The sequence below is a fragment of the Cervus elaphus genome, chromosome 21, assembly GCF_910594005.1.
Source record: "Cervus elaphus chromosome 21, mCerEla1.1, whole genome shotgun sequence".
NCBI classification, from domain to species: domain Eukaryota; kingdom Metazoa; phylum Chordata; class Mammalia; order Artiodactyla; family Cervidae; genus Cervus; species Cervus elaphus.
This window is the reverse complement of record NC_057835.1, coordinates 43,499,210-43,521,542: the sequence shown is the minus strand read 5'-3', so window position 1 is coordinate 43,521,542 and position 22,333 is coordinate 43,499,210. Positions and strand designations below refer to the sequence as shown.

General features: G+C 33.4%; 1 long non-coding RNA gene across 2 annotated transcripts in view; it reads right to left on the bottom strand.

The window, feature by feature from the left end:
• Positions 1-21,568, bottom strand: part of LOC122679058 — a 67,620-nt gene extending 46,052 nt beyond the window's left edge. Inside the window, exons 1-3 of one of the 2 annotated variants that reach the window (XR_006336325.1) lie at positions 21,189-21,568; positions 10,616-10,762; positions 1,476-9,707 (exon numbers count right to left, since the gene is read on the bottom strand). This is a non-coding gene — a long non-coding RNA (uncharacterized LOC122679058). Of the gene's footprint in view, positions 1-1,475; positions 9,708-10,615; positions 10,763-21,188 lie in introns of those variants that run through there. The other variant, XR_006336324.1, reaches the window with a different exon arrangement.
• Positions 21,569-22,333: the final 765 nt, after the last annotated feature.

Sequence of the window (22,333 nt, the reverse complement as noted above, 5' to 3'; positions counted from 1 at the left end):
AGAGGCTAGCAGGCTACAGTCCTTGGGATCACAAAGAATTGGATACGACTGAGTGATTTTCACACTTACCCATCAGAAAAGGAATTGTTTTGTCTGCTTGATTTCCTGTCATAATTCTCAAGGATTTTAAAAGGTACCTGGCACATATCAATAGATACTTACTCAGTAACAAAATGAGTGAATGAATAAAGGAATATTACACATATAATAATTTATTTTGATATACCACATAAATATAAATATATGTATTTGAAAATTACAGTCTAAAACCATAGTATGAATGAAAAGAGACCTATGAGGAAAGTAAAAGATTCAGAAATATTTGTGGTTCTAAGTGAATGGTAACTACTCTGTCTGGTTTCTTAAAAGTAGAGTACACTATTCATATAAGGAAACATAAACAAAACACCCTACATTACCATGAAGAATACTATCTAAAGAGCCTATCTGTTGCTCATGTATATATTTTTGTTCTTCATTTGAATAGTGTATTATAGTTTCTTTGATGGATGTCATCAATACTGCATATACATATATATGTATGCATGTATATATATATATATATATATATGCAAATAAACAGACACAACAGTTCTTATATCAGTAACATCTATGAGAGGAAAATATTGTGATTGAGCTGCTTTTAAGAATATATATGATTTCTCTGAATTTACAGGAAAAAAATCAGTCTCCACACACCACCAGTAAGATTTTTCACTGTTGCTCAAAAACTTGGAATTCATTTGCACCTAGCAGTTCATACATGAACTAAACATTTCTGATTATCAGGAGCTATGATAACTTCAAGCAAATATTAGAGTAACCTGTGTTAAAAATTGCTTAGTGATGTATTATTTGTAGTCTAAAGAACTAAAGAGACTCTTGATGAAAGTGAAAGAGGAGAGTGAAAAATTTGGCTTAAAACTCAACACTCAGAAACTAAGATCATGCCATCTGGTCCCATCACTTCATGGCAAATAGGTGGGGAGATTTTATTTTTGGGGGCTCCAAAATCACTGCAGATCGTGACTGCAGCCATGGAATCAAGACACTTTCTCCTTGGAAGAAAAGGTATGACCAACCTGGACAGCATATTAAAAAGCAGAGACATTACTTGGCCAACAAAGGTCCGTCTAGTCAAGGCTGTTTTTCCAGTGGTCATGTATGGATGTGAGAGTTGGACTGTGAAGAAAGCTGAGCGCCAAAGAATTGATGCTTTTGAACTGTGGTGTTGGAGAAGACTCTTGAGAGTCCCTTGGACTGCAAAGAGATCCAGCCAGTCCATCGTAAAGGAGATCAGTCCTGGGTGTTCATTGGAAGGACTGATGTTGAAGCTGAAACTCCAATACTTTGGCCACCTCATGAGAAGAGCTGACTCATTGGAAAAGACCCTGATGGTGGGAGGGATTGGGGGCAGGAGCAGAAGGGGATGACAGAGGATGAGATGGCTGGATGGCATCACCGACTCGATGGACATGAGTTTGAGTAGGCTCCAGGAGTTGGTGATGGACAGGGAAACCTGGTGTGCTGCAGTCCATGGGGTCACAAAGAGTAGGATACAACTGAGTGACTGAACTGAACTGAACTGAAAATAATATTGTAGAGGATTCATATCATGAGTATGTTTTGTAAAAGTAAAGATTACCTTGTCAATTATTGCCCAAGATTTTTCTTTGTAAAAGTTATTGTGAATTTTAGTATTCTAGTTTTCCATTTTGTATACTACAGTACACAGAAAACCACACTATATAGAATAGTATAGTACAAAGAACAAACACGTTTGATTATCATGCTGTAACAAGTTTTACTGTAGCTTTATTAATATTGTCTTAATCTCCAAATATAAAGAAAGAAATATGATATTGTATCATGATCATAGGAATATTTTCATGGCTAATGTTGGTTTTTCTTAGAGGAAATCCAACATATTTGCCAAAAAATTTCCTCGTGCTATAGTGAAAAAGGAAAAAAGAAACTTAACACATTGAAATAAGACAGAATCAGGAAACCTTGCAATAGATTGAATGAGTATTTCTATTTCTGGGAAACTTAGACATGTTCTGTGGGGACAACAATCTGAGGTTTGGCATACATTTGGTTTAAGGAATGATTTCTGTCTATCTGAGTCAACACTTATTGGATTTCCACTCATGCAGAACACTGTGTTAGATGCTGAAAATATACAGAGGGGCAGAAGACCTGGTCCCTGCCCTTAGATGAGCTTACTAATAATTGGATCATTGTTTTCAACCGCTGAACAGGGAGAAGACCAAGACTAATGAAGAAAATACATTTTTTCCAAAATCCTATTAAATCTTATAGTTTATGAGTCAAGTATAGTATAACCAAATAAATGCTGGCCTTGACATTAGAGACCCTAGATTTAAAATTCTAACCTGCAGCTTATCAGTTAAGTGACCTCAACAGAGTTAAATCATATATCAGAATGCTTCTGTTCACTTGTAAAATAATCACATTGAGACTGTATTTCCGATGTATGAAAGTTTCCATTCTGGTAGAACATGTTAGGAACTTATTTTAATAAATGTTTAGTGCTTGCATATTTAGTATATTATCAGTGAATCTAGAATTATAATAAATTAGATCAAATTTCACAAGAGAGAACTTGACAAGATAAGCTTGAACAGTTTTGCTTTCTGTAATCTTTAGGTTGATGATTTGGTTGGGAAGGAGGATTTGTCTATCCTACTAAATGTTGCAGAAAGGTTTTCCTATGCTAAGCAGAAGAAGCAATCAGGCAAGTTGCTAATTAAAGATTTGGTGTCTAGAGAGAAGAAACAGAAGCTCAAAATTTCAACCATGTGTACCAAGCTCAAATATACAGATTCTTTCAAAAGTTTAATCTCTCAAAACCTCCTAGTTCCAATATATGATGGGGTATTGTTAAATTGGGCTTCCCTGGTGGCTCAGCGGTAAAAAAAAAACCACCTGCCAATGCAGGAGATATGGATTCAATTCTTGGGTCAGGAAGATCCCCTGGAGAAGGAAATGGCAATCCACTTCAGTGTTCTTGCCTGGGAAATCCCATGGACAGAGGAGCCTGGAGGATTATAGTCTGACATAACTTAGTGACTAAACAACATTGTTCAATTTGATACCACTGTGATGATTTTCTACAGAATGAAATGATATTGCAACAAAACTTTAATTCATGATTTTAACCTGGAGAAAAGGGGATATTACTTTGAATTTAGCTTCTGCATCTGAAAAGTTTGCTTTAACTTGTATCTCATTGACTATAGTGTTTCATGGATGTTAATTTAATTACTACTCATCATGATATTTTAGTAGTTAAACTTAATAGAGCCTTAAGTTGAAGCCTGAATAGTTAAAAATCTCTGTTTATACATCTGGACAAAATATTCTAACTATTTAGCCCAAGATCCAGTGAAAAGAGCAAATTAAGTTTAAAGCCAAAGAAAGTGCTTAAATCATTCAACCGCTTATTATTAGATGACAAATATCACACATCATATGGAGACAATAATCCTGACCTATCTCAGGAAATTGTGAGGACAAGTCTAAAATGCATAACCCCATGCTTACACAATATGAAGCAGCTATGCTGCCAGTGCTATGTATCTGTATATATATGCATAAACATCCAGTCCTATGTATCTGTGCAACCTTCAATTTCCAAGTCTACACTTCCCGGACTCTGTGATGATTGGCCTAAAACATAGGCTCAGACTCAGAAAATAGCACAGCGGTGTAGACTAGCGCAATTAGGTTGTAAAAGTGGAACCATGTTCCGAATAGGAAGCAGATGCATTCTCTGAGAAAAACAAAAAGAATGTGAACTCTTGTCAGCAGCAAATTAATCAATCTCTTTCTTCTTTACAGGGGCTATGTTAAAACCATATCTAAAATAGTTAGCAAAATACTAAATTTAAGAGACTGCAAGTTTAAAGAGAATAGTTCTAGACAATTCTAAGAGAACCAGATTTTTCTTTTCTCTAATGAGGTTAATAATATTGCAAATATGATGCTGCTGAGTTGTGGAGGAAAAGCCTTCGTTTTCTTGAGAGCTGATACTAGTCAATAACCAAAAAACCCTTATTTAGGGGTTGCCAAAGGCTATTTTATATCCATTTAAGTAAGGGCAATATCCTCTAAATACATTAATCTGTTTAATCTTGTATCCATCATGGCTCCATGCAGAGGTTAATGGTGGAGTTTTGCTGTTAGAAAATGTATAACATGTTGTATCTTATGAAAAAGAACCTTTATTTCTAGTTTGATAATGTCTACCAGTAATAGAGAATCATGACTATGTCAGGCACTGTGCATGCCCTCTATATAATTGTCTATTTTCTTGTAACATCCCTATGAGGAAAATATTATTATCTCTAAGTTAAAGCTGAAAATACTGTCTTAAAAGTAAGGTAATTGAGGAACTTCCCTAGTGGTCCAGTGGTTAAGATTCTGAGCTTCCACTGCATGGGATGCAGTTTCAGTTGGAAAACTAAGATCCCAGATGTGCTGTGGGACATGGCCAAAATAAATAAGTAATAAATAAGTAAATAAAGTAATTGGCTCAAATTACTGGTTATAGCTTAAAAGGATTCGAATTCAGGTGTATCTGAACTCTATTATCCATTATGAGATGCTGCTTGGAGCAGAGTCTTGGAGGTCTCACTCTATTGTATTTAAAGAAAAAAAACAATTCATTCAATACATTAATTTAAAATATTTTTTTAGTTTTTATAAAATTTATTTTTAATTGAAGGATAATTACTTTACAATGTTGGTTTTATTTCTGTGAAATATTTTTTATAAACCAAAGTGAATTTTGCGTGGCATTAACCATACACATTGCTTACAATTATTTCCAGTAAAAATCTTGAAGAATCACTCTTGTATTACTATTGAAATGAATGTATTTGTTCACCTATGTCAACTTCCTCTATGAGCAATTGAGGGCTCTGTTCCTTTATCTGCAACAGTCAAATTCAGCTAAAAACATTTGAGGCAAGACATCTCAAACTTTCTCTAGTGTCAAGCAACATTTCTCTTTAGCCCAGTCAGGTTCAGCTTTGAGTATTACTGTGTAACTTTAATGATCTATTATTTTTAAAGGTGGGGAAGGAGACGCAGATTGACTATGTGACACAACTTACTTGAAGAGGTTTCATTTCAGAAAAAAACATATTTCTTTGGATAAATGTATCGTCATTAATAAGTGCTTCCATACTACTGGGTGATTTTGATTCCTCAAGGTCATTTATTAATTATAAGAAGAAAAATAATACACTACATTTTACCTAAGTGGAATTTATTTCTCGCATAAGCAAAAATTTACTTTAACCTCAAGTGCAGAATATCATAATTGAAATATTCACTTGAGGCTAGGAATTATTTTGTAATTCACATTCTTACTGCTGGTCTACTACACTTCAACTCTCAGACTCAGTCTAAGCCATATGAGAAGGAGATAGAGTCCTTTGGTAAAGACATTTTTATAATGGTCAGATTTCATTTAATGGAACTCCTAATTAGAAGATTATTGAGGTTTGTCAGAAGATCAGTGCTGTGGTCTCAGATCCACCACAAGACAGGGAGAAGCTCACAAACTGTCTATACTTTTGTATGTGTATTCAGTCTCTCAGTCATGTCCGATTCTTTGCAGGCCCACGGACTGCCCACCAGGCTCCTTTTGTCCACAGAATTTTTCAGACAAGATTACTGGAGTAGGTTGCCATTTCCTTCCCTAGTTCTCTTTGCTATTTCTCTATAATTTTTAAAAAAAATGGGATGGAATATCCTGCAAACCTCCATGCTTGATATATGTATTAATTTTTTACTGAGATAATATGAATTAAAATTCCAATATATAGATAAGGCTAAAATACACTGCGAGTTCAAGTTGACATCTTTATTTTTTTCAATCGTGTTCTTTTGTGTGTGTGTGTGTGCCTATATATTTCCTAAATGCTAGTATAAGTTCTCTTTAACTACAGGCATGGCACTGTGGTACCTTTGCTTGTCTAAGCACACAGCTGAATTTAAAAGTAGCGTTACAGGCAACTCTGCATTATAATCCTAAGAATCTAAAAACGAGTCGATATACGTATGTATATAACTGATTCACTTTGCTATGCACCCGAAAAGAACACAGCATTGTAAATCAACTATACTTCCACGAAAATGTTTAAAGCGGGGAAGAGGACTTCTCTGGTGGTACACTGGTTAAGAATCCCCCTGCCAAAGCAGATTTGATCCGTCATCCGGGAAGATCCCACATGATGCGGAGCAACGAAATGTGTGTGCCACAACTACTGAGCCCGCACTCTAGAGCCCTGCTCCGCAAGGAGAGAAGCCCCCGCAATGAGAACCTGTGCGTGACAAGGAAGAGCAGCGCCTGCTTACCACGGAAGGGAAAGCCCGCCTGCAGCAATTAGACCCAGTTCGGCCATAAATAAGTAAATAATTTTTATTAGAGTGAGACTTCCAGATTCATCAGGAAAAAAAAATAAAAGCTATTCCATAGAAAGTAGTACTCTCCTAAAGTATCTTCACTTGTGACAGAAGCTAACTTCAATGCTCCCTCAGCACAAAGCATCTTGAAGATGAGAGAGCAGAGGAGGGGTCCTCATAATCAATTCATTCCTATGGAGGCAGGGGCAAGGTTTCACAAATTCCTCTTTGTTTAAAAGAAAAAAAAAAATGTTGTTTACAATAAGACATTAGACCAGAAAGCCTGACTAATTTGTTAGGAGGAAAATAAATCTAGGCAAAGCAATGTATATTTATTCAAGTGCGTAACTTGAAAATATGAGCAAATTTTCCTGAAAAGTCTTTTACGCAAGCAAACAAACTCAGCCTTGTTAAGTCATAATGACAGCACAGCGCTATCTGGACTTCAAAAAAAATAAAGCCCTGCCTACTTGTTTTCTAAAATATACCAATGGTTGATGATTTGACAGCATTTGGCGGGGGGAGGTGGCTTTAAAATTCACCTTTGGTCCATTTTGCCAGTGGAGTTACAATCCTTTCCGCAAACAGTCTGTGTTCCCATTGCAACCTCAAATGTGTCAGGGTTTTTTAGCATAGTGGGACAGGGTGAATCTCCCTTATGTTTTTCTTCCCATTGCAATATTTCAAGTTTGCCCCAGGTGTCTTATCTCAAGTAAAACTGCAGCATCAGACATACTGGATTTTAGGCCAAGTATTAGTTTATTGAAGTCAGATGCACAAATGTAGTGATTTTCATAGCTAGACACTTCCTACAATCTTTGTGCTTTGTTTTTTTATTGTGTCGTTTGTCATTTATTTTGATTGGAGAAAAAAAAATGAGCTTTAATTTCATCTTTCCAAATCTTTTCTTGGACTTCATAAACAAATGCATCAATATATATTTTATATTTTGAGAATATATTTGTGAACATCATTTTAGACCTTAAGAAATTTAAAATTCACTAGAGAGTGAATATTCAGAATTTTCCTCAAAGTATCATAGAGTCTTAGCTCTGTTAAATGTCTACCAAGTATACATGGAACTCCATTTCCAGGGTGTTAGTCACTCAGTTGTGTCTGACTCTTTGTGACCCCATAGACTGTAACCCACCAGGCTTCTCTGTTCATGGGATTGCCTAGGCAAGAATACTAGAGTGAGTTGCCATTTCCTATGAAATGCCAGGGGACCTTCTGACTCAGGGATTGAACTTGCATCTCCAGAGTCTCCTGCATTAGGCAGATTCTTTACCACTGAGCCACATACAAAGCACAAGCAATAGATATATTGGCAACTGAAAGCACGACTCAATTAGGTGAATAGGTTAGGAACAATGTCATAGAAGCATTTGCTGTTGACTGTGACAGGAAAGTCTAAACCCTTTCTAAGTTCTATATTTATCATTTGTCATTCTTTGACATTAAATTATTTGATATTAAATTAATTGCTTAATGAGTAGATTCTTCCGTGCTCTCTTGAAATATCTAGTTAGCCTTGGTTTATCTGTTGTCTTAATCCAAATCAAGAATAATCCAGACAAAGAGCAGTCACCACTAGTTTGAATCCATCTTTGATCAAGTGTTTTATGAACGGACTGTGGAGAAGACAGCTCAGGCTTCCAGGAGAGTAAAGAGATTCAGTGCCAACAATGATAAAAATAGAATAATTCTAACATGAAAATTACATTAACTTCATGGGGAGCAGAAGAAGCACGGGGGAGAGAGAATCCTTAATACTTCTGTGCTATAGTCCAGAGGTTCTCACAGTTTAGATTCATCTCTGTAAGTGAATCCATGAGATCGACAGTAAAGAGGATGGTGAAAAGAAGAGAAATTTAGATTTTAGAGTTGCATCAAAATTAAAAGAGAATAAAAAAATATAAGATGTTTCCAAATAAAAGTGAAAATGTGATTTGAGTATGTATTGTATTGCTATGTCAATCATTGTCATAAAGTTTTCATGGCTTTTATTATAAAGAAATATTAAAATATTCTCTTTTCTAGTCTTCAGAAGGAATGCAAATCATAAAACCCAAAGAGATGAATTTCTGAGGAAAAAATACTCCCAGAACTGGAGGATGTTAAGCCATTCAAGCACTTTCTCATCTCTAATAACAAAGTCTTTTTTAATATAACAAAGAAAATTTATACATAAGGACCTACTGTATAGCACAGGGAACTATATTCAATACTATGTAATAACCTATGTGGAAAATAATCTTAAAAAGTGTATATATACACATATTTATTTATAAAATAAATAAATATATATATATATATATTATAAAACCCAAGAAAGATACAGGCTTCATTGTATAATTTTGTTGAACAATTTTTTTCTTCTTTTGTTATCTGACTCCCTGCTAGAATGTAACCTTTTTGAGGGCAAGGATTTAGTTATTTTGTTGTCGTTTAAACATAGGATCAGTGTTAGCTGCAAAGCCGGATCTAAGGAAATAATTGTTGAATAAGCTAATTTGGTATTTTCAAATTCACTTTAGCTCAGTAATCCTTGCCCCTTAATATCTTATGAGTCTAATTTTCCTTAAGCACATACACATTAGTATATGCTGTCTTCTCATTTTCCACTCAATTCTCAATGGTTTGAGTCATTTTTTACAGTCCTGTTTACAGTCTTCTAAACCCCTGCTATATTCATTCTGTCAGATTACTTTATTTCAAAAGCTATTCTCATTTTCCTGACATCTGTACCCATCATTCACTCATATCTTCTCAGATGTAAAAGATACCTTTGTAAGTGTCTATCTTTATACTTCATAAATGTCTGCTCTATGTTCTGAATGCTTGCCCCATCAATGACCCACTTTCAGTCTTGTATCTTCCTTGTCCACGTCCTCTTTATCTTTCTTCTATCGTCAAATTCAAGTCGATATTGCATGAGGACTTAGTCCTTCCTCACTCCTTTTAATCAGCTATTCTACTTTTTCTCTCTTTTCTTTTCTTTCTCTCCACCTGTCTTAGTGACTTTCGGCTATTATAACAAAACACCATAAACTCAATGGATTATAAAGGGCAGAAATTTATTTCTCAGAGTTCTAGAGGCTAGGAAATCAGAGATGGAGTCACTGGCAGATTTCATGCTTTGTGAAAGCCTGCTTCTTGCTTCACACACAACTGCCTTTTTCTTATGTCTTCACAGGATAGAAGGGGCAAGGGAGCTTTCTCAGGGCTCTTTTATAAGAAAACTAATTCCATTCATGAAGGCTGTATACCTATAATATAATCACCCAAGACCTCACTTATTAATACCACCACTCTTTGGATTAGTATTTAAATATGAGAATTTGAGGGAACACACACATAGAGACCATAGCATCACCAAATATTTAAAGCAATAATGCAGGTACCTCTTGCTTACTATACATTTCTGTGTCAATTTGTTGCAATTTACCAACTCTCATCTATGACAATAAAGCTTCCATTTTCCAAATCCATTTCTCTCAAACTTGAATAAATTGTCTGACCATATCTCGGCCAAGGGTTAATATTGTTACTACCCTTAGATAAATATCAAGTCTTCTTTTGATATTTGCAATGCATGCTAGAAGTCAGACCAGCAATTATGATTGTTTCACTAGGTGATGGATGATATATTGAACCAGGCACATAGCTAAGTTCATTACTTTCATTAACTACTAGTTTACCAAAAATTAGTTAAAAGAGTGCAGTGCCTATCATGGTCCAGGAAAATAGTAATGAACACAGAGCTATCCATTGGGGTAAATGGGTCTTACCATTACAAAAATAGGTAAAATAAGGTGAGATGCTTACTATAGTAGTGTATGCATTAGGTCTCATAGAGAATGTGAAATATTTAACATAATTCAGTTTGGATTGAATGAAGAGGCAGTCACAGGGAAGTGGTGACCTAGATACCAATATTTAAGGATGAATAGGAATTAGCTAGTTGAAATATTAAGAGAAAATGGTGAGAGATTCAGCCCATTGCTTCTCTAATTAGTGCGATTATATGCTCTTGAATATTACAACTCTTGAAAATCTCCCCATTACTTCTAAGCAAATTATAAATTCCCAGAAGTGGCATAGAGACTATCTACAATGTGGTTTCAATCTGCCTTTCTATACATCCAACTATTCTCTATAAAATAAAATCACTTACCATTTTCTAGGCCAAAAATACACTTTCTTGTTGTGTTTTTGCTTCTCAATCTTTTTGTCCATGTAAACATCTCATCCAGCTCATCGTTAAAGAATTCACCTGCCAGTGCAGGAGACACAGGTTGAATCCCTGGGTCAGGATGATCCCCTGGAGAAGGAAAGGCGACCTACTCCAGTATTCTTGGTTGAGAAATCTCATGGAGAGAGGAGTCTGGTGGGCTACAGTCCATGGAGTCGCAAAGAGTTGGACATGATTGAATGACTAAACAACAACATCAAAACATCCCTTCAAATATTTACACAATTTGAAAAGATAGTTGCCAACTATTGCCTCTTTAATTAATCACCCCTTGTGAGGCAATTATTTCTATACCGTGATAATTTTCTTTTCAATTTAAAGGACAAATCACACATTACCTAGGTTTGTGAATGTTCGTTATCATGTATCTTCCCCTTTTTAGCTTATGAGTGTGTGTGTGTGTGTTCTTCACTCAGTCGTGTTCAACTCTTTGAGACCCATGGACTGCAGCCCACCCCTTCAGGGTAAAAAATCCTACCTTAGCTGTTTTTTGTGTTCCTCACAACCCAAAGAAACAGTGCCTTTAAAACATTAGCTTTTCAATCAACTGTGGACCAGTATATAGTTTGATCAATAAATTTTCCTAAGAAATACAGTTCTGGTCATTTTGTTTTAGCTAAGAAAAAATTCAAATTTTTTGCCCTAGACTTCTGTGATTTTATAAAATTCTTAGTTAGTTACCCCATTATTAGTCCAACACAGCATTAGCTTGAAAACAAACTGGAAATGTTAGATTCACTACAAAAGCCAAGGACCTGCAATGAATCTCGGTATAATTACCTCATATAATTTTTGCAACAGAATACAAAATGTGTCATGGTGGAAAATATTGCTTATTACCCGGGAAAAACAAAGTTCCATATTACTCAAGATAAATACTTTCTCTCAAAGGGGCCCCAAATATTTGGAGTGAAGAAGTAAAGCACAAAATGTTTACCAATTTACATTCTAGTAGGTACATTAAGGAATTAAGGAGCAGATCGTTATGATCACAGCTAAGAAAAACTATGTTAAAAGTTTTAGAGAGGGATAGCAGCCATCCTGACTGGCGTGTAATGGTACCTCATTGTGGTTTTGATTTGCATTTCTCTAATAATGAGTGATGTTGAGCATCTTTTCATGTGTTTGTTAGCCATCTGTATGTCTTCTTTGGAGAAATGTCTGTTTAGTTCTTTGGCCCATTTTTTGATTGGGTCATTTATTTTTCTGGAATTGAGCTGCAGGAGTTGCTTGTATATTTTTGAGATTAATCCTTTGTCTGTTTCTTCATTTGCTATTATTTTCTCCCAATCTGAGGGCTGTCTTTTCACCTTACTTACAGTTTCCTTTGTAGTGCAAAAGCTTTTAAGTTTCATTAGATCCCATTTGTTTAGTTTTGCTTTTATTTCCAATATTCTGGGAGGTGGGTCATAGAGGATCTTGCTGTGATTTATGTCGGAGAGTGTTTTGCCTATGTTCTCCTCTAGGAGTTTTATAGTTTCTGGTCTTACATTTAGATCTTTAATCCATTTTGAGTTTATTTTTGTGTATGGTGTTAGAAAGTGTTCTAGTTTCATTCTTTTACAAGTGGTTGACCAGTTTTCCCAGCACCACTTGTTAAAGAGGTTGTCTTTTTTCCATTGTATATCCTTGCCTCCTTTGTCAAAGATAAGGTGTCCATAGGTTCGTGGATTTATCTCTGGGCTTTCTATTCTGTTCCATTGATCTATATTTCTGTCTTTGTGCCAGTACCATACTGTCTTGATGACTGTGGCTTTGTAGTAGAGTCTGGGCATACACACTGAGGAAACCAGATCTGAAAGAGACACGTGCACCCCAATGTTCATCGCAGCACTGTTTATAATAGCCAGGACATGGAAGCAACCTAGATGCCCATCAGCAGATGAATGGATAAGGAAGCTGTGGTACATATACACCATGGAATATTACTCAGCCATTAAAAAGAATTCATTTGAACCAGTCCTAATGAGATGGATGAAGCTGGAGCCCATTATACAGAGTGAAGTAAGCCAGAAAGATAAAGAACATTACAGCATACTAACACATATATATGGAATTTAGAAAGGTGATAACGATAACCCTATATGCAAAACAGAAAAAGAGACACAGAAATACAGAACAGACTTTTGAACTTTGTGGGAGAATGTGAGGGTGGGATATTTCAAAAGAACAGCATGTATACTATCTATGGTGAAACAGATCACCAGCCCAGGTGGGATGCATGAGACAAGTGCTCCGGCCTGGTGCACTGGGAAGACCCAGAGGAATCGGGTGGAGAGGGAGGTGGGAGGGGGGATCGGGATTGGGAATACATGTAAATCCATGGCTGATTCATATCAATGTATGACAAAACCCACTGGAAAAAAAAAAAAGTTTTAGAGAGGGAAGTAGTGTATTTTCAATCCTAGTCATTAATTTTAAACAACATCTAATCTGTACAATATAGAGAAGAAGCCTGTATTTGTACTGTTTTGCTTTTGACCTCTGTCCCTTTTGTAAAACCCAGAACTTCCAATAATATGAAAGGATTTTGATACTGTACTTTAGTTTTAGCTTTTATAGGGGCATCAAGTTACCTCTCTTTGATTTGGCTTTTTCCTAAATGCTGATTCTATGCCTAAGTGTCCACCAGAGGCCAGGCAGTGGGTTTCTCTGAAAATGTGATGCATCTAAAAGATGATAGCTGAGTTAATAAAAATTTCAAGTTAGAAACATCACAATGAGCATGTGTTTCCATTCATAAAGTATGTCTTAAACACACACAAACTATTTTTTGTCATCTGGTTCTGCCCCATTTCGAAATTATTCTCTGCTGTTAATTAGAAGTGACTACAATTTGATTAATCTCAAACATGTGTCACGTATAAACAATGTGGAGAACTGAATTCAATTTTTTTTTCACTTGGAGTATGCAGGGTGTTCACAGAAAGGAGACAAATATATTTTTCAAATAATCTGAAATCTGATATTATCACACTAACAGGGTATTATCAATGTAACATATTCTCAAATATAAATACATCATATTTATTTGATATATTAAATTCACAGGAGAACTTAGTTATAAGCAGGTTTAGACTGAAAATGTAAAAATTAAGAAGACTTCTTTCTCATTTGTTATACTTCTAAGCTTTCGACTCTGGAATCTGTTTCTTCACCTTGAGAATTCACCTGATCTTGGTCTCTGTTTAGTTTTTGATTTACTTCTTTTGTCAATAATGTCTCAGTGCCTGCAAACTCACAGTAGACAAGTATACATGGATTTTGCTTAAAGAAAGGAAAGGTTCAATTAACAAGGAGAAAATGTCTCTTTGGCTTAATTTGAATTATAATTATTGTCATAGGATATATACTAAAACACTCATTTTTCAATGTGCTAATTAAATTTCCATAAATGCACTCAGCCTTTAACCAGATTATAAAAGAAAAATTTTATGATAAAGTAGTTGTGATTTAAGAAACAATGATTCCAGTTAGGTTTTTCAGTTCAACTTTCTAACCAAAAAATGGTTTTCTTTCTTATTACACAGCCTGCAGTAATAAGTGAAATATAATCCTAATTAATTTTTCCTACAGCTGTATATAAATCAATAGTTGCAACATCCCAAAGGAAACACACACTGCAGTCCTCCAGGTTCCTAATGAATGCAAATAGAATGACCTTTTTCTGACAACTATGAATATTGTTCCACAATTTTACCATTAAAATTGCTGCTATCAGCAATTCATACAGCAAACATGGAGATTACAATAGTTGTAAATAACCATTCATTATGGCGAGAAAGGAATGAGGAAAACTAAGCCTAAGTTATGCAACTTTTAAGCCTCAGCCTGATTTTTATATTTCATTTTTCTTATTTTTTCCCACATTTGATCACAGTATTTATTTATACTTGTGACTCATGTTAGAATTTATTTTTAGTTTTTTTATTTAATTTTTACTTTATATTGGAGTATAGTTGATTTACAATGTTCTATTAGTTTCAGGTGTACAACAGTGTGATTCAGTTATACATATACATATGTCCATTATTTCTCAGATTTTTCCCATATAGGTTATTATAGAATATTGAGTAGAGTTCTCTGTGCTATACAGTAGGGTCTGCTTGATTATTTTATATTCAGTAGTGTGTAAATGTTAATCATTTTGATGTTGAAATTCTGTCTGTAACCAGTCATTGTTTAGATTCTTTCTTCTCTGTTCCAGATGAAAAGAGATTAAAATAATTCAATGTTTTATATTATTTATTTGAGAAGTTCAATATTGCAATGCTTTTGCAAATGAAGCAAAATCATCAGTCAATAATATTTTAAGGCTCTAAATACTATAGTCAGATTAGGAGACTGTGATGGTATTCCACAGACATATCTGTACAGAAAACCCTTTTGGTGTACTTAACATATCAAGATACAGTACCATTCATGAAATGAGCATGTAGATGAATTCAGAAGCTATGGAAACAGATAATGACATAAGGATGACACCTATGGGAACCTGAAGAAAAGGTAAGAAGCAATTCAACTGCATTATTGAAGAACCACTTTATTCCAAAATGCAATAACACTGTGCGTACTTATGCTAGTGCATATTTAGTTTCCCATGAAACTTCATTATAGCCATGAAGATGTCTCATTAAGTGTAGAAGTTAAACTCAAATTGTATAAAAAGAATAGTTAAGTTTGTTAAACTTAATTCTGTCGGTCATAGATCTATATACTGGAAATTCCAATTGTTCTCTACAGCCAAGAATATAATTAGCTGATAGAATTCAAATACTCATGAAAAATAAGACTGCCCAAATTGTGGCAAGTTTCAAAAAGGAACTCACAACGATAGTACATTTTCACAAAATTCCAAAAAATATTTCTTCCTTATTCTATGATTAATTTATATACATTTATACAAGACAGGAGACCACTATCATATAATTATTTGATATCTCAAATATGTATTAGTGACATGAGTTTACATATTAACTGTCTTTGGTAAGTAGTTGTACCACTATTTTAGTATAAAGTCAACGTACTCTACTTTCAAGTTGAGAGCTGTTTTAAACTTCATTCAATCTCTTGAAACAGTTAAGAGAGCATTTCTGTGAGTGTGGTTTGGGAACATCAGGCATAGATGGCATTTTTTAACTGTATTAAACAATCTCCTCTTGATGGCATCTCTCCTGAAGATGTCTATACTCTCACACCTGTAATGCTTTCATGTTCAAAATGAATCCCTGCTACATCTCACTCAATATTGATCTTTAAGGCATTTCTCCCAATCCTTTTCCCAGTGTGGTCACTGAACAGTATCAGAGTTCAATAGGAAGATCAGCTGCTCATCCACTTTTTGCTAAAGCAATTTGTATTATGGATTTATTTTAGCAGTCTACAGTGGCAGTTGCTGTTTTTACTATTTAAATGCTTTGATTATCTGACCTTGCTTACTTTATCTTTCTAAGTGCTATGCATGGGCTTTAAAATTGATCAATAAGTGGGGATTCCTCTACAGGATTATGCTGAAATCAATCTCAATTCAGACTTTTCATATTTTATGTTTATTACTAGATCTGTCTTAATTGCATTCCTTATTTTGGTAAATAATTTTAAAACACCTAGTTGATTACAGAGGTAAGAGTCTTTCAAGATCCACGCATATTATAAAATAACTTGTATTCTTTATATGTTATTCTGTCCATTCTTTCAATGTGAAGTAGGAAAGAATTAACCATAGATATTTTATTCAAATATCTTTGCATTATAAATGAAGATTAGAAGAAAAAAACACAGCTTTGTATATATATATGAGTAACTGAAAAATCTAGACACACATTAATGTGCTATATTCATTGTGATAACTGTGAAACTTCAACCAACACAATCTATATATATATTTTGTACATAAAAGTGTTTATAAGACTTTTAACAGGATAAATTAATACTCCCTGGAAGAAAAATCAAAGCAAATTCTCAATATTTGTATTTCTGAAAATCAATAGGAAAAAATCTATAAGCTTACTGAATATCAAAAAAAAAGGAATATTCAGTATGAGAAAAAAATTTTGTTTCACACTCTATTAAGATAGGATGTTTTACTCATTTCTTTAGATTGAGATAGAAGTAAATTAGAACCTTAAAATGCCTCTTAATTCAAATTATGAATTTCATAACCAAAACTCCATACTAATTATTCATGAATTTTAATAAAGATAAAATTCCTAAAATTAACTATGTGAGACACAAACATTAAGGAATATGAATTATCTTGCATAACTATTAAAGCTTGTGCTAAATTTTTGGTCTAATTTAGTTATATTTCATGACTCTGGGTGGTCACATGAGGCTCCTGAATTTTATCTTTGGATCAATTTATACTTATATTAGATTTTTCAAAGTCATAAATAAAAGAAATGCAGATATGAGTTAAAAAAAGAAATCGATGTCATCTTTTTTAATCCCGTTTTAAAATCCAATCTAATGTCTAAATATCTCTGTCATCAACTCTTACATAAAATTGCAGTGAAATATTTCCATGTATGTAAATGAGAGTATAAAATCTGCAATTTGTTTCAGAGGCCAAAAATGCAAGCAGAGAAGAACCTGAGGTAAATAAACATATGACTATATAGAGAAGATGTGCAAGATTTTCACCTGTGCAAATACAATCTTTTTCTACTCAAATAATTTTAAAAACTCTCATAGGACTAGAGAAATAGCACATATGTCCAATAGGTCTATATTCACATATTCATACTTTGGAATTATTGGCCAAAATGATTTAGTATGTAACAGCTTTCATTTTAGACTAAATTCTAGCCTATTATTACAATAATTTTTTTTTCCTGTGGCTTACATTAAATGAGACGTAAAGTACATGTGAATGAAAGCAAAGCCATCACAAGATATTTCATTTTGATAGTTACATGTATGGAGTTAGGGTAGGAAACTTAAGATTCCTGAATATGAAAAGAAGGAGAAAAATAAGAATTTTAATTCTAAATAGTTGCCATCATGATATTTCCAAAAACTGTTACAACCAGTTACTTCCTTTCTACCGTTTGTAGTGGAATGGCACTTGAGATAAATCATTTTTCCAGAAAGTTTTGCATCTCTGTAGATCACAACCCTGGCAAGACAAGTCCATACTTTCATACTTTTTTCCTCAAGTGGGTAAATGTTAAGAGAGAAGAATCCAAGTTTCATGATGCAGCAACACAAAGCTGGGAAGTGAAAATTATGTTGCAGTGGAGTCTTGAAAATATGACTGTAAAAGTTAATCAATAAAATGTCTATTCCTGTCTATTCACCGGAGGCCCCAGCTGCATAGCTTCACTCAATCGATACTACAAATTATTACGATTTCCAGGTTCCCACTGGACATTCAGAACAAATCTTTCAAGTGTAACAGTCTTATACTGAGTATATGGTGTGTGTTCTCTACATTTATTTCAAAAAGAGAAGGGGAAAAATAAAATCTAAATCCTATGCGTTCTTTAAAAATTCAGCTCTATGGAAACTAACTTACGGGTCACCTTTTAATGTTAAAAACATCTTCCTTTTGATTGCCAAGTTTTGTGCACATTTCTTTTTTAACTGTTTCACATTTAGTTAAGAAATGACTTACTCTAATAATAGACGTAGGTGATATAGCAACCTGGTTAATTTTGAATGTTTCCCAACATAAATGAATGAAAGAAATACCTTTGGGATAACTTATCAAACAGTCACTTGAATACATTATCACTGTTAGAGAGATACATATAGGACCCTGACTGACAAATATTTCAAATTGTAGCAGATCCCTTAAAATACACATTCTAGTTATTATTTTTATGACTCATCCCAACACATTTTAAAAAATCATGTTTGAGGTATTCCATTTTTTCTATTTTTTGTAAAATAAAAAAGTTATAATTTCAAAAATGAGTTGCTGTTTTTCTAAATAAAAATCCCAGAATGTTTTGTTCTACATGAGATTGTCTGCTCTCTGCAGAAAGATTCTATGTTGATTATAAACTCTAGAAGCTACTCAAAACCTTAAATTTATCCCCCATACATTTTGTTCCTCTATCTGCTAGTCAAAATTCAAAGAGTTTTTCAGAAAAAGGGATGACAGGTTAAGGGAACTAACTATAATACTTTCATGCCTTATGACACCTAACATGGTCTTTCTTTCTTCTGACTGGCAAACCCAATGGTGTCTGGCAGGGCCCCAAACCAAACCAATTGGTAAATTTGATCAATTCATGCCACCTGTCGATTGAGTGGGGGAAAAAAAAAAAAATCAAAACTAATAAACAGAATATTTTGTTTGCTAAGTCAAAGGGTTTTGATTTTTATTTGACATTTAAACAATAGTGTATTTTTCCATGTATTATGGAAAACATATAGACACGTATATGTAACATGTACTCATATCCTGTGACAATCTATGTTGAGGCTATATTTGAAAAGAAAGATAAATGTGTTCCTCCTAAGAAATCATCACTGTTTTGATTATGATCATTTATCAATCCTTTTAAACTTTAATAACATTTTCTTATGTCTTAATAATATTTCTAATTTTATGACTTTTAAGATATTTAATTGCTAAAAACAATTTCAAATAGTTAGATTTGAAAACATGCGGTTACAATTTTAAATACTCTTAGATGATATCTGTATACCTTGACAGCAGTTTTATATTAAGAGAGAATATCATACTTAATTTCAGGATGAAGCTGTATTAGAAAATAAAATAGATAAATATAGATCAAACATATAGAACTTGTTTGATTTTTCATTATTATTTAACTAGATGAATCACTGTCTTGTCTATTTACTTATAAAATTCAAGATTGAAAGCAGATCACTGCATGTCAGTTTTCAGATCAAAAATTATATTTTTGTGGACATACTGAATAATGTGCCTTTATAGTACTGTTTAACTATAGAAAAAAGGTTGGCATTATTTTAAGAGCAATATGCTAACATCAAATACTATCATTAGTTTTACATTAGTTCACAATCATTTTTATATATTTCTTATTTTATAAACATATCTTAGGCATATTATTCCCCTAAAATAATTTTGCTTTTTTAAGACACCATAATATTTATAACAATAGTACATTACTATATGCATTCCCAAAGAAATTTTGCCCAATATGCTTTTAATCCTTGGTACCAATTTCTACCTTTTAATATTTGTTAAATGTGTCTTTTTTTGTTGTTGTGTGTGTCCTGGCATCTGACTAAAGGTACATGAATGGCAAAGGGTGTTTATTATAGGGTTTGATTTTATTTAGAAGCACACAAAATATTATCCTAGATTTTATAATTGTTTTAGTGCCTTGTAATATTAAATCATTGAATTAAAACACAAATTACTCACAAATAAATTTCAAAAAAAAATTGTTTTTATATTTTATGTGCCCTATAAACTACAAATCAAGAAAGAAATGTTTACTATATGCATTATTTTGAAATCCTCTTGTTAGGTATATCAAGATATGCATTAAGGAGTATAAGTTTAGAATTTGACTTCCAAAGAGCAGTTAAGATCAAATAAAACAGGCCAAATTTACTTCTGGCTGCAGGACTTTGTTCAAAGGTGTGAGTGACAGGGGAAAAAACTTCAGGTGTGGATGCTTTATCTAACTTCAATTACTTGATTCAAGCAAGTTCAGCGAGTAAAGTGTAATTCTTTACAAACAGAAAGAGAGAGACAGAGAGATTCATCTGGGCTATGCTACTTTCTATTTGTTTTTTGAAAACAGACTAAGAGAATGAATACAGAAAAAAAGACACAGACGATAGAATACTTAATTATCAGAATACTAAAATAAAAAAAGAAACTAATATTTATTTGAATAGCCAATGATAAAATCTGAAAACACTGCAGAGATATAAAGTAACTGCATAAAGATTTAGATAATAAAAACAGAAATTAAATACTAGATGCTTCACTAAGGACAGTTTTCATGAATGTTTCAGAACAACCTAAGTCTTTATTACTTTTCTTCATAGTTTCTTACATGCCTCAATGGTCTGATCAAAAATTTTCCACTCTCAATGTCTCCCAATTTAATAGTGTCTTGCTTAGAGCTGCTACTTTAACAAAAAAGAAAAGCAACAAGAGCCATATGTAACCTTTGGACTCTGAAAGGAGAAAGATGAGAATGCCATTGGCAGATAGGTGCTACAGAAACACAGTGTACTCTTTCCCTTGAATCCTACCTTGAACATTTCTTGATAGTTAACAAGAAAGTTGACTGCCACATCATTATTCAGAATCTGGAATAAGACAGTTACCGTTTTCAACATGTGCCATTTCAGTTAAGAAATGTTGCAGACTGAAAGTTTATCTATTTTGGAAAGAACAATATATTGAACAAGCTAGAATATTTACACATAACCTTTTGCAAGACAGAGAGAATTAAACATTTAGCAACTAAAGTCAAAAGGACTGACTTGATTTCAGTTTGTAAAGTAAAACTTTCTGAAAGACTGAAAAACAACTCACTTGTAATCATTTTTTTCTTCTTCAGAAGCAATAAGCCCTGCTGTCACTGTCTTCGGCTCTGCCTGGGGTTTTCTACTGTTCTGTTCTTGGCGAACTGTTTCTGCTATTTGCTGTTAGCTGCTCTTGAGTAGCCTTAAAGCTGGATTCCATTAGAAGAAGTTTTTCATCTTGACTGGCAAGTTCTTGGGCTGAAAGATAAAACAAGAACATTGCCTTTTAAAAAACCAAGCTCATCTGTTTTTTTTTTTTTTCTTCTTTTGTTTTTGGTTTAAATTTTATGCAATGCAACTTTGAGAAAGATTTAAACAGATCCTTCTTGTCCAAATACAAATTTGTGTAGTCACATTTTCAGATTCCTTTATTTAAAGCACAAGTAAACAAAGGTATGTATGAAGAAATACAAGATGCTTGTCAGTAAACTCGAATTTATAAAGCATTTGAATGAAAAACTTAAATGTCTTCATCAGACAACAATTCCCCAAGATAATTTGTAAAAATTTTGCTGCAATATAAGTGTATTATGAAATAACATTAATGTATAGTTCTCTTGTTCTTTCTTTAGCATAGGCCTTGGGTATATGTATATATATTCACATAGACAAAGACTGACACATTATAAATTATGCCAAAATGATGACTCTCCACTGATTTATTTTCATGTATAATATTTATGAAATTTAAACACTTTTTCAAGGTCATCCAATAGATGGCACTCTTTCATTAGACCAAAGCAGACAGGCGGTATGCTTCAAGCTCTCAAAAAATAAGTGATTTAAGACAAAGACATTTTTCCTTTGTTCTTTGTTGACTGTATTCTTAGAGATATATATCTGTATATTTTATTCGACTATTCCCCCTTTATAAAAATGTTTATCTGTTTTGTTTTTTTTTTCTTTTCAACTGGCTCAAATACATATCATCAATTGCAAATGTTATCAGGTTTTAAATTTTATTTTTAATCATATGTTTGGATTTGTTTATTTGCATTATTTTAAAAGTATCTTTTTAGAAGTATTCTTAAATATAACTGGATTTATAATCATTTGCATTAAAGATCATGATATTTTACGAAAATTAGTAATTTCAGTCTTGCAATCCAACTGAAGAAAAAAAAAAATGCTTTTTAGTATCTCCAAATCAATAAA